The sequence below is a fragment of the Aythya fuligula genome, chromosome 3 (assembly GCF_009819795.1).
Source record: "Aythya fuligula isolate bAytFul2 chromosome 3, bAytFul2.pri, whole genome shotgun sequence".
In the NCBI taxonomy this organism is placed as follows: Eukaryota; Metazoa; Chordata; class Aves; order Anseriformes; family Anatidae; genus Aythya; species Aythya fuligula.
In genome coordinates this window covers 49,369,925-49,382,483 of record NC_045561.1, presented here as the reverse complement: position 1 = coordinate 49,382,483, position 12,559 = coordinate 49,369,925, and positions in this window count along the sequence as shown.

The following is a 12,559-nucleotide window of genomic DNA, read 5'->3' as shown; positions in this document are numbered from 1 at the left end:
AGGGCTTGTGTTTATGAGGGTGCAGAGGGTTTCAGGCTTGTACATGGTGCAGCTGTGTTTTACTGATGATTTATCAGTCTTTCTGTGATAGCAGGAGTGACCCTGCTGTGACTTTAGCTCTTATTATATGCTTTAATTGTAAGCTATCTCCAAGTGCTGCCTGTATTCCCCAATCTGCTCTGTTGAGTGCAGTTCTCTCTAGTGAATGCAGGTATGTGTTTGGTGTAGGTTCTACATGCTTATGTCAGTGGCAATATTTGGTAAGGATAGTTGGAAAATAAGGTTCTTCTGATACAGAGAACTTATCTGCTTGATTTCATCGGTATTTCCCAGAAAAGGGGAACAAAAAATGTATGCGGAAGTAGAAGAAGCAAAATAAAAAGACTGATAACTTTCACTTGCTAATAACTCGCTAATAGAGCGGTCATTTAGAAGACATTTTGAATCATTGTTAGATGCACTGTGACAGCAGAAGTCCCCACCTCTGCCATTCTGACAAGTCAAATTCTGCAACGTGCAGGGGTAGGTAAGCATAGGTAAGCAGACCTAGTAACAGTCTCCGGTCACAGGAAAAATGTATGTAAAACAAGCATGTATGATTTTAATTGCAAAACAGAGAAGGAAACAAACAAACAAAAAAAACTAGGACGTCCTCAGGTACAGTTCATATAAAGCAAGATTTGTAGAATCAAACAGAAAAATGTTATTTCTTTTCTGAATGCTATTTCAGCGGTCTGTTTAGTCAGCTTAGTTTCATCCTAAACTGTGCTGACGTTTTTCATTAAAATCATAAAATGAATATAATATTATAATTGTTTAAAATATATTATGAATTTTAATTAAATGAATATAAGTAAGATTGAGTTTGACAATACTAATGTAGTATTGAACTGAGTATTTTACAATATTAAAATAGTGGACCACAAAAACTAGATTATAATACATGCTTTTTGCTTAAGATTTACCTTTTTTTCCTAAGGTACTTTTTCAAACATGTAATAAAAAGGTATCTTTAAGCTTCTCGTGATTTAAATGGAGGGAATTCTGCTCAGCAAGGTGAAAGTTGGGTTGCATTAGTATTTTCACGTGAACATCCTGACAAAGCAGTAGGCTGCAGGACAAAACTAATCTGATTATGTGACTGTTTAGCAAAGGAGCAATCAAGGACCTGGCATGAATATATGTTGGACTTTGCTCGGAAGTGTTAATATTTGATAGTTACATACTGTGTAATTGTTTGAGTGTTGTGTGCTCTTTAGTATTACGTTTATGTAGTTGTGTTCAATATGTCATTCTGGAGGCCTTGGCAGCAAACAAAGCAGGAAATAATGGGTCGCTTAATGAGATTTGAACCTTGGTTAAGGTAAAACTACGGCTGTTACGCAGTGTGGCAGCTGTTTATGAGCATCAGCTGTCAGCTTCATTTTTTGTTTCAAGAGTAAGGGCAGAGTGGATGCCTTGTCTGAGCAAACTGGCTTTACTTATATAGCGAGAAGAGTTTCATATGGTATCTCACTGTGCACGTGGATTTTGACGCAGCTTGATTGTTCTTGATTTAACAATGCAGGAAGATTAACTTCCCGGCAGATGGGATTACACACAACACAAAATTGCTTCTGTATTCTGTTATAAAACATGTTCAGTCTAAGTGACTTGTGACTTGGACTTCAGTTAACTGCAGTTGCAACTTGTAGTCATATTTTTCAGCTGATGTAATTTTGGTTAAACACAGCAGCATTTATATTTAATATTTAGAAAATAGAAATTCTCCTTGATGGATTTCTTTTTCTTTACAGAAAGTGTGTTCATCAACATTTGTAGGAGAGCCTGACAAGTAAATAAAAAACTCAATTTCTTTATTTTGTTCCTATGAAATCTGCATGTAGGTAAGAAAGTGCATCATTTTACTGATTTTTTTTTCTTTACAAAGGTTGTGTGATTGGCAGTGTTAATTTTTTTATTGTCCCTTTGATCTTCAGGTGAAGCTTAAATGATGTCAGAATTGCTGATCCAGCTGCTTGTTATTTTGTTTGACTAGTTCAAGCATGCAAATAGCTGAGAAAAATCTCTCCAGGCTTTTAGAGGTATGTAATAGGCTGAGACCATTTCAAGTACAAGATGCTACCACCATTGATGGTCTTTCTGATTGTAGGGGGATCATTGCTAAGATTCTGGTGGTTATTGTACACTTCAGGGGCAATACAATAACCTTCTAAATCCTGAGCTGAAGATCAGGGAGAAGGGCAATTCTTGTAGATAGCTCTGATCTGCATCATCTTAAAACTTTTCAGTTTTCTAGGAGTCATGTTGAACCTACAAGTCTTACCTCATGTCAGTGCTTGCCTATTTAATATTTTGTACTTCATGTCTTTCTAGTTTTAAGTGCTGTCCAGGTTTCATTAAAAAAAAAAAAAATGCTTTTTTACTTAACAGGGAAGTTTTAACAAAAAATGCAGAATACTTAATTGCCTATATACTTGAGCGTTTGCATCTCAAGTAATTTGGAACACACACCAGATGGGTATCACAAACAAACAACCAATATCAAAATCTTCTTTTCCACTCAAGGTGAAGCACACTGGTACTACCTCTTCCCCCCCTCTCTTTGTGAAGAGGTGTTTGACCTTGGGGACTTATGTGCCTGGTTACATTTATCTGTTGATTTGCCTTACAAATGATGAACATGCAAATGCTTTGTAACGTGTCAAGCTAGTGGACAATGAGATCATGAAAAACTTCCTCAGTCTTTCTGGGAGTAAGGGAGGTGTGTGTGTGTCTTTACACACCACTACGGATGTCAACAAAAACCTAGTTCTTTTGGTCTGTTAACCAGTCATCCTCTGCTGAGCCATGAGCTGTCTTACTGTCCCCCTGTGTGCTGTGAGGGGGAGTGAGAGCAGCTAGGTGGGCTACTGGCAGCCAGCCAAGGTCAAACCCACCACAAGGACAAAACCCATTAGGAAACACTTCTCCTTTTTGTGTCTGTGGGAATTTTTTCCTCAGGTGTAGTTGTCTCCACTCAGAAGAAATCTTGTGCCTGTAGAAAAAGGACTACTCTAGTCGTTGGGAGGTTACTTGACACATGCCATTCATCTGCGTCTTTACAACCTGCAATTTCCAAGAGGACTTGGAAGGAACCTACAAGGGCTTGGGAGGATGAGATTGCAAGGTTTACTGTGTTGGTCTATGCCATATGTGAGACTGCAGGGTCCTGTGACTCAGCAAGACAGGCGAGCGTCATTCCTGCTACGTGTGGGAGAGAAGGGCCTGACCATGCTCAGACTAAAAAGGGTTTGGTTCTAAATTTTGGGATGCATATATATACTTGTAGTATGAATCAGTAAAAATAGCACTACTCAAAAGATTTCACTTTTTAATAGCCAACTTTCTTGTTTCCTTTTACTTGAGTGTTTGAACAGTTCTGTTTCAGGGTTTTGTTCCAGAGTGGGTGTTCAAAGCCTTAATTATATTTGTCATCAGGGATGCAGAACCATTGTGTTGATGGGGTAAAGTGGGTTGTGTATTTTAATGTAAATTCGAATATCATTCAATTGGAAAGCTGTAATTGTTTTTGGGGAAAAAAAAAGTTTAATTTTTCCTTTTACTTTGTAATGAAAACCGAAATTTTTTTTTTTTTTGGTTTTTTTGCCTCTTTTTTTTTTTTTTTTTTTTTTTTTTTTTTTGTGAAAGCAAGCAAGACACAGAAAAGAAACCTGTGGAAAATACCCTGCACATAGGTGTGTTACAGGGTCACACAGAACATCTGTAAGTGAAATAAATAGTCAGTAAGAGTCTTCAAAATAGGTGAAGAATGTGATAACTTAAGATTTCTAAATTAATCAAGGTAAATGGTAAATTAGTGTGACCACAGGTGGGCTCTCAGCAAAAATAGGTTTGCCAAGTGCTACTCTAGACAGTTAGGGCACAGCTGCCTTGTTAATGTTCTGTTTGAAGACATTTTTTAATTGACAGCAGTTGGATGAACAACTTGGTGTTAATTATGGTAGTTCCTGAGAACAACAACCAAAGGGGTTGAGTACATGTATACCATGCCGGTTGTGGTGGCCTAACAGAGATAGGAAACGGGTTACAAATGGCCAACTGAAGTGTGCTGTGCTACTTGGGTAAGCACCAGATGTGAAGTCTACAAGCGTGTTTTCTTCAAAGCACAACTGGTTCAAGTGACTGCTTGCATCTGTGGATATAAAGTTTTGGAGTTGTGATCAAGCTGAAAATAACATGTGGAGAGAGTGGAGAAAGTACAGAGAATGTTACCGGCTGTACCTTGTTATCTGGGGACCTCATCCACAACAAGGGAGTTAGTTATCTGCTCCCAGACCTGTGGTGACCACAGAGTTTATAATTGCAAGCTAGTGCTGTATAATGAGTTACTCATTAATGATCTGAGACAACATGGCAGTCAGCAAATGTTATACTTCGCAGCTGGAGCAGACTGATGGAATTTATCTGGTCATTTACCACAACCCAGCTAATGGCGCATTACTCCATAATAATGTGATCGAGGAGTTGCTGTGGGATGTGCCAAGAGCCAAAATCTAGCTCATACTGTCAGTGATCCTGTCATAACCAAATGCAGATTCACTCTGTCATTTCTGTTTCCCTCTGTGGCATTAAATGCCATTCTGTTGTTTTCTACATCAGTGTAAATGGGATTAATAATAGAAGTCATTTATTTTATTAAAACACTATTTCAAGCCAGTACTAAAGCTGCTGTTATGCTTCAAGGGGATGTTCTGACAAACTCATCCATAATGCAACCTGGGTGAGGAAAAAATAGTTTTTTATTTATTGCTCCCTATGGAGCACATAGATGTAATCACAGTAAAATGAAGTGAGAAGCTATGACTAAATTAATTCTGTGAAATTCATGCAGGGTTCGTTTTATGTTTAGTTTGATCAATATACCAAACATGTCAGTTTCTATTTCCCTGAATTTATGCAGGTGGCAATGTTTGAACAAAGATGTGCTACAGTGAAACTATGGGAGGCCAGTCTGGAAGCCAGTGGAACTTTATAGACACAGACATAAAGTAGCTAGTGAAAAATACAAGATAAAGGTACAAAACAAGTTGTGCAAGGTCAAAGAGAAAGTAACAATTTAGGAAGTTGAGAAAACAACCAACATTCCACGTGACAACAAATCCACAAGCAGAATAAGAGCATGATAGTCATGCGATCACTAGTATAGCCGACAATGAGCAAGCTTGCCAAGTAGCATAACAGGCACGTGCAAAGACGCTAATGATAAAAAAGCAAGAATGCATACTCAATAAATGCTTCAGTTGCATACCAGCCTGGAGTCGTGTGCTTCTTTCCCTTCAAATGGTGACCCTGACGTGATTCGTAGAGGAGCAGCGCAGCACAGAGCATCCAAAGGGAACCCAGCCGAACAAATCAAGCTCTCAGCCAGACTGCAGCTTCGACCCCAAGACATCACCTGAAGGACAGGTGAGTGGCTGTGCACTGATCATGGGAGATAACCTCTCTGCAGAAGAAGAGGCTATAGTAAAACTATTAACGCAGCTACTAACAAAAAGGGGAGTGAAATATAATGCATTTAAGATAAAAACTTTTGAAGTTTTTGCAAAAGGAAGGGGTCCCTTCGACAGTCTCTGCAGTGTTTGATGTAAAAACTTGGGAACAAGAGGGGGAGAAAGAGGGGCAGCGTCCAATGGGGATACTAACACCGCCGAACTGATGGCTACGTGTTGGCTGGTGACTGAGGCTTTAATATCGTGGCAGGTGGAAAAGAAAGTACAGAATGCTGCTGCTCAGGCGGTAGTAGCAGCCGAACTGAGATCGGAGCCTGCAAAGTCACCAGAGCAATGTAATTTCATATACTTGGGGGATGACAAGGAAGAGGGCTGTGGACCACCGCCGCTGAGCCCCTCCCCACTGCCCCCCCTTGGCTCCCACCTCGCCCACCCCTGGTAGCGCCTCTCTGGGGGCCCGAGCTTTCAACCTGCGGGAAGGATGGGAGCAAGTGCACCGGGATGCGCTGAAGGATGGGGACCAGGTAGGAGTGCCTTTCCTGGTGCAGGTGCAACCCAACGGTCCAAATGAATATAACACCTTCCAATGGGACCTAATTAAAGAATTAAGGAAGACTGTGACCACACTGGACTACACGCGCCGTTCACCCAATTGCTATTAGAAAATGTGATGACCGGTCAGTTGCTGGTTGCGTATGATTGTTGCCAAATAGCCACCATGATCCTCACCCCGACTCAAAAATTGTTATGGGAACAGAAATGGAGAGAACTGTGTGAGATAGAGACACTGCAGAATTTAGAAAGAACGTCAGGCGACCCTCTTATGGGTTCAGGGCCCCTCAGCTTATGGGGACGGAGCCATTAATAGACCCATGATTACAAGCTCGGCTCAACGATGCCATCTGGTGACAGTCAGCCCAACTGGCATTACAAGCCTTGCTGAAACTGCCAGAAGCAGGAAGGAGCCAGCCTTCTTCGACTACCATACGACAAGGGGTCAATGAACCTTATATGCAATTTATAGATAGATTGAGGGATTCACTGGACAAGCAAATAGATAATCAAGAAGCTAAAGAGGCTCTCATACTGAAACTGGCGATAGAGAACGCTAACACAGATTGCAAAAAGATTCTGCAATCCATGCCTAATGGGACAACTTTGGTACAAATGATAGAGGCTTGCAATCATGGGGGTCTGTTGAACACTATATGACTGCACTAGCCAGTGTGTTTGCTGCAGCATTAATAATGGGCAATGATAAGCGATGTTTTCGGTGTCAACAGATAGGACATTTTGCCGCTAATTGCCCACAGAAAGGAGGGGGCTCTGTGGCGAGTAGTTTGGCCCCTCCTGGTGTCTGTCCCCACTGTAAAAAGGGATGGCACTGGGCCAGCCAGTGCCGCTCGAAGTATAATGCAGAGGGCCAAACCTTAAAACCACAGAAGGGAAACGGGAAGCGGGGTGCCGGGTGGGGCCGCGTGACAACACAAGTGCCCCGGCCCTCCGTGGTGGGCCCCGGGGGATGGTGACCGATGGGCTACAGCCTCAGCCGCCTGCTGCTCCAGTGGTTCCACTGACTATGTCACCATGGACTCCCCCACCGCCCAAACCCGAGGCAGCGCTGGGTTGGATGTTTCCACAGTAATGAACCGAACCCTTTGGGATGCTTGGGTCTGTAAAATACCTCTTAGTGTAAAGGGACCACGGGTCTTTTTGTGCTGCCCAGAGTAATTGATGCGGATTATGAAGGAATAATACAAGCAATGGCATGGACTCCCCCTCCTCCAGTGCTCATACCAAAGGGAACTAGAGTTGCTCAGCTGATTCTTTTCCGAGCAGTAGTCTGCAGGAGTTGGTTCAAGAACAACTCCAACAAGGACATACTGTTCCGACAAACAGCCCATGGTATTCACCATGTTGTTTGTCATCAAGAAGAAGTGCGGGAAATGGAGATTACTGCATGATTTGTGATGAATCGATGCAGTGATCGAGGGCAATGCAACCAGAAAGCAAACAAAACAAAACAAAAGAGAAAAAAAAAAAAAAAAACAAAAATATGAAAATAAAAACAGGAAAAAAAAAAAAAGGATAAAATAAAAAGAAAAAAAAAGAAAAAAAAAAAAAGAAAAGAAAAAAGAGAAAAAAAACAGTACCTTTGAATATTGTATCGGACTCGCAATATACTGTAGGTGTTGCTCAGCGCATTGAGAGGGCACATTTGAGACATATCCCAAAGGACAACTTGTTTCTAAAATTTAAGGGGGTGTTATTTTTGGTGGAGCAGCGAGTGCACCCGTATTGTATTATTCACGTGTGGAGCCACACCATATTACCTGGTATTTTCGCAGAGGGTAACACACAGCTAGCTGCTGACCAGCTAACTAATATGACCCTGACTGCCCCGGTGCCTCAGTGCTGCAATCAGAGCAGGCCTTAGTAATGGTAAAAAATTTAAATACAGGTCTTTGGGAGGGATCCCAGCCTCTATTAACTTGGGGTCGAGGGTATGCTTGTGTCTCCACAGGTCATGGACCAAGATAGGTACCAGCAAGGCGAGTAAGGCCGTGGCTGGCCTCCTTACAATCACCACTGTTGTTGGCTATCGCCAGCCCTGGGTCTCCATCCAACCACGCTGCAACATCTGGGTCAACCTCGCCAACATGACAGGACAAGAAGCGATGTGCCTGTCCCTGGCTAGTGCTAATGACCCGTTTACGACATGTCTGGTGGCTGGTGGGGAACCCAGCAGATAACAAAGACTGGACTGGCTACTTGCCACAAGCACCCCTAGAGCCACAGGAATTAGATATTCTGGGATGTGTAACAGCAACAGCATGTGTAAGGTTCAGTTGCTCCTTATTGCAATGCATCTCTTTGGTGTAATTATACAAAACTATAATAACATCATTCCTTTTGCTAGGAACTACTCTGCTTGGCTGTGGGATCGACTGTGGAGTGGACGCCCCTAGGTACACCCTGAGCTTTTTCCTTGGAGGGGCCTCCTCTCTCAGCCACTCACCGCGGGAGTAGACAAGGACCTCCACTTATTTTAAGTGATATTTTCCTGTGGTATGAAAGGGAAGTGCAAGAGGCCTCATTGCGTGATTGTGTGATTGTGCTGTGCAAGTGAGAAGCAGCATCGCTGCGAAGCAACATCCCTAGCACTTAGTGGCTTGTTGACTGCTGCAGATTCTAGTAGGCACGCTACTTTACAATCATAATTCTGCTTGTGGTTTTTACCCTGTTGCTTATTGTACCTTGCTTACTGCAATATCTGCTGTGCTTGATAGAAAAATCTATAGAAAGTGTTTGGTTGGTTGAAAATAAAAAAGGGGAAATTGTGGGAAAGGAATTTGCTTTGTGCTGTTTCACACGTCCCTGAATTAGAGATAATGAGGAAACAAGCAGTAGAAACAAAAACTTGAGCAAGGTCGAGATAAAGTAACTTGGCTACAGTGTTAAAGATGAGCTTGGCAGTGGCCAATTGCTAGCTGGCATGAGGCGCATGTCTGAGGGTCTCTAACCAATTTTATGACAGATTCGGGTGCGTGGACAGTGCACGGGGCTACAGGGAAAGTATATGTAATAGTGAAAAATGGCAATAAACGTCTCCTGTTCAAGAGCCATCAGGAGTCCTTGTCCTTTATCCCTTCAGAATAAGAGCATGATAGTTGCGCAATCACTAGTATAGCCACCAATGAGCAAGCTTGCCAAGCAGTGTAACAGGCAAGTGCAAAGACGCTAAGGATAAAAAAGCAAGAATGCATACTCAATAAACGCTTCAGTTGCATACCAGCCTGGAGTCGTGTGCTTCTTTCCCTTCACAAAACAAGTGTTAATACAGAAAAATAAATGTAAGACAAGAGTAATCGTTCTCCATCAGTACTCACAGAAATGTTAACAGAACCTGTTTACTTGGGAAAGACTGCCAGCAACTTGTTTATCTGACTTAGAAGTACTTGAGTGAAAAATGATGCCAGCTGGATTTGTTATGTAAATAAAACTTTCAACAGATTTTTGAGTATTTTTGGTTTCAGTAGAACAGTATTTAATTTGTTAGCTACAGGGATATACGTGCTGTACGATTTCATGTTTTGGCACGTGATGATTCTATTAGTACTTTCACAGAAAAGAGGTGTTTGTGAGGAAATGAGTGCATTCCATTTATTTCCATGCAGTTTTTAAAGCAGTCTAATCCAGGTCAGACTGGCTGCTGCTTAAAATGTGTCTCAGTTCTAGCACAAAGTAGTTCTCTAAGTCTGAAATAAGCTCTTGTAGGTGATAATGTGCAATTCATCCATCGCTCTAGTCAGCTGCCAAGAAAGAGTTCAGTAGCTTTCTCTTTATATTTTTCTGATTGATGAAGTGTCCCTAAAGAAAAAGCTGTTAGATTTGCAAGTGTTTGTGAGAAGCAGAGAGGATTTGAAATGTTCAAAAAATATAATACCCAAATCACTAGCTGAAATTTCATTAGCCCCTTATAATTTTGAGTTGATTATATGCGAACTTGAACAAAACCCATACAGCTTTGCAGACAGTTCAGCAGGGAAATGCTAGGCCTCTCTTGAATTCTACCTAGTCCAGACAGTGAACAGTTTGTTTGCATTACTCCTTTTTCCTTCAAAATCTGTTCTTTACTTTGCATTGTTCTAAACAATGATATCCCATTGGCTGTCCCCAGTGGGACTCCTGATTTGAAGTCATATTAACCTAAATTACATATATGCAACACTTAATAGGTTTATAAATAGCAATTAGTTACATTTTCATGAAGTTAAAACTTTCACCAATGTTAAATACTCAAATACAGGGTAAAACTTAGAAAATGCAATTTGTATTTCTAAAGAGACTTAATCCTTTATGTGCTGATAAAATCGATAGAAGTTACTGTTTTATCTGTTACCTCTAATTTTTAAAGTCCTAGGTTTAGACTTCTAAATCTGAATGCTTATTCCTAGAGTCGCTTTGAATCTTTCTCCTGTTAAGTGAAGGCACTGACAGCCAGTATTTTTGCATTTTACACTTTTTAAATATGAGGAAAGAAACACCCACCTTCTAAGGTTTAGTGTTTTAAACATGTCAGAGAACCTCATTTTGTATGGAGACATGAAGACCAGAATGACATGAAGGCTAATTTGTGTACTCTCCTTAAAGAATACAAAAAGGAGGAGCATCAGAAAATAAATTTAATTTTGTTGTTCCAACAGAAAATGCTACCTTGACTCAGTTAGTTTTGTTTGTTAGCAAACAACACTGGACTCAGCTTTTGCACTATTAAGTCTAGAAAGATGTAAGGCTCTTGCTTGTTCAGTAGAGATCTTTCTGGAATAAAAAAACACTGAAGTTCTCCTTCAGATGATTGTCGTCTATGAATGTGGTAAGCCTGCAATTGCCATTTCATCTGTAGTGCTTGGCTTTGAGCATCCTATAGCATGGATTATTCAACTGATCGCGTGGTGCAACAGGCTTGATTTTTGTAAAAGCTGTTGATATTGGCAGCTTTGACAAATTGTTTAGTTCCATCCTACAGCCAAATGGTTGATAAATACCAACAAGTATCCATAGACGGTTTCTAAGGGAACTTGCATATTAAAATAAAAATATTAAATGTGCCTTTCACATGCATAATCACTTGTTGGTAACAGTTGAAAACGCTGTCAATTATTTTAGGTTGTTTAAATATTTCTGTATATTAATAGAGTTTATATACTTTGAAGGAAATAAGTGAATAGAGAAAATGAGGTAGTTCAGAGATAAAAGGTACAATAAGTAGTCTATTATACTTGGAATGCAGAGTCAGTACCTCACTTAATTTGCCACTGTTCCTGATTGAGGAAGAACGATGTAATAGCACTGGTAATATTCACTAGGTTGGGACTGATATTCTGAAGTTCTCATTATGGAAGCAACAGATGGAGTTACCACATTCAGATCTTTGAAATGCTGAGGGATAGTTCATTTTGTGTGCCATTTAATGTAGTCAAGGTAGTGAATATTTACAATATCACTGATAACTAAAGTAAAAAAAAAAAAAAAAAAAGAAAATAGTCTGTTTATGTATTCAAACCTACAGTATAATTGAAAATAGAGAGCTTAATTGTTGCTTTCACTTTAAGTCATTTTAAATATTGATGTTTGCTAAGGAAATCTAGGAACTGCTTGTCATCAAGTGCTCCATTGTGCTGCCCCTGTCAACTCAGACTGGCCGTCACACCAGTCTAATAGCTTTCCCTTTTCTTCTTTAAAAATATTTTAACCACTGGGATAACTGTAGTTAGTAATAAATTAAGAACTCGTAAATGTATGCAGTGTAAAGAACTGTTTTTTAAACAAGATTAAGCTCTTGGGAACTTGGAACACAATATTCTACTACGTGCGCATGTAAAAGAAGTACTGCATGCCACGAAGAATGGTTGCTTGGCTGACAGCAATTGAAGAGTGCTTGAAGTTTGCATTGGACTAGTTCCAACAATCTCCATATAAATACGTTTAAAAAAAAATCCATTTAATTGATTTAGGGATAGGACCTTGAAAAGTGAGAGATCAGAGCAGGATTTATTCTACAAGTTTCCCAGATGAGGAATTTGCTCAAACTTGACCTAGTTCTGATAACTTAAGAAAGCAGTTTCACTTACCTATATATCTGTATGAATGAGGGGGATCAGTAAGGTTTTATAAAAGCCTGTAATCACAGTAATAACGTTTGAAGTCATGAGTGACATACTCAAGGACTATTCAGTTTTTGTCAAATTAATGCCTGTTACTAATCTGTGAGCCTATGAGCTTTTCTCTTTAGATGTACCTCAGAACCATAGAGGCTTTTGGCAACAGGATTTTTATAGCACTAAGTTTTCCATAATGATCTTAGCTTGGGAATATTGTGCCTATGTACGTGTACAGGTAATGTAAAATAATGGAAACCAAGAAGGAATCTCTAACTAGGATAATTAACTGTAGGTGCTAATTTTCAATACATTTAAAAGCACTGGGGGGGGAGGGGGGAAAGAGAGAGTCATAAATTTGAGACAGCTTGTACAATTATATTT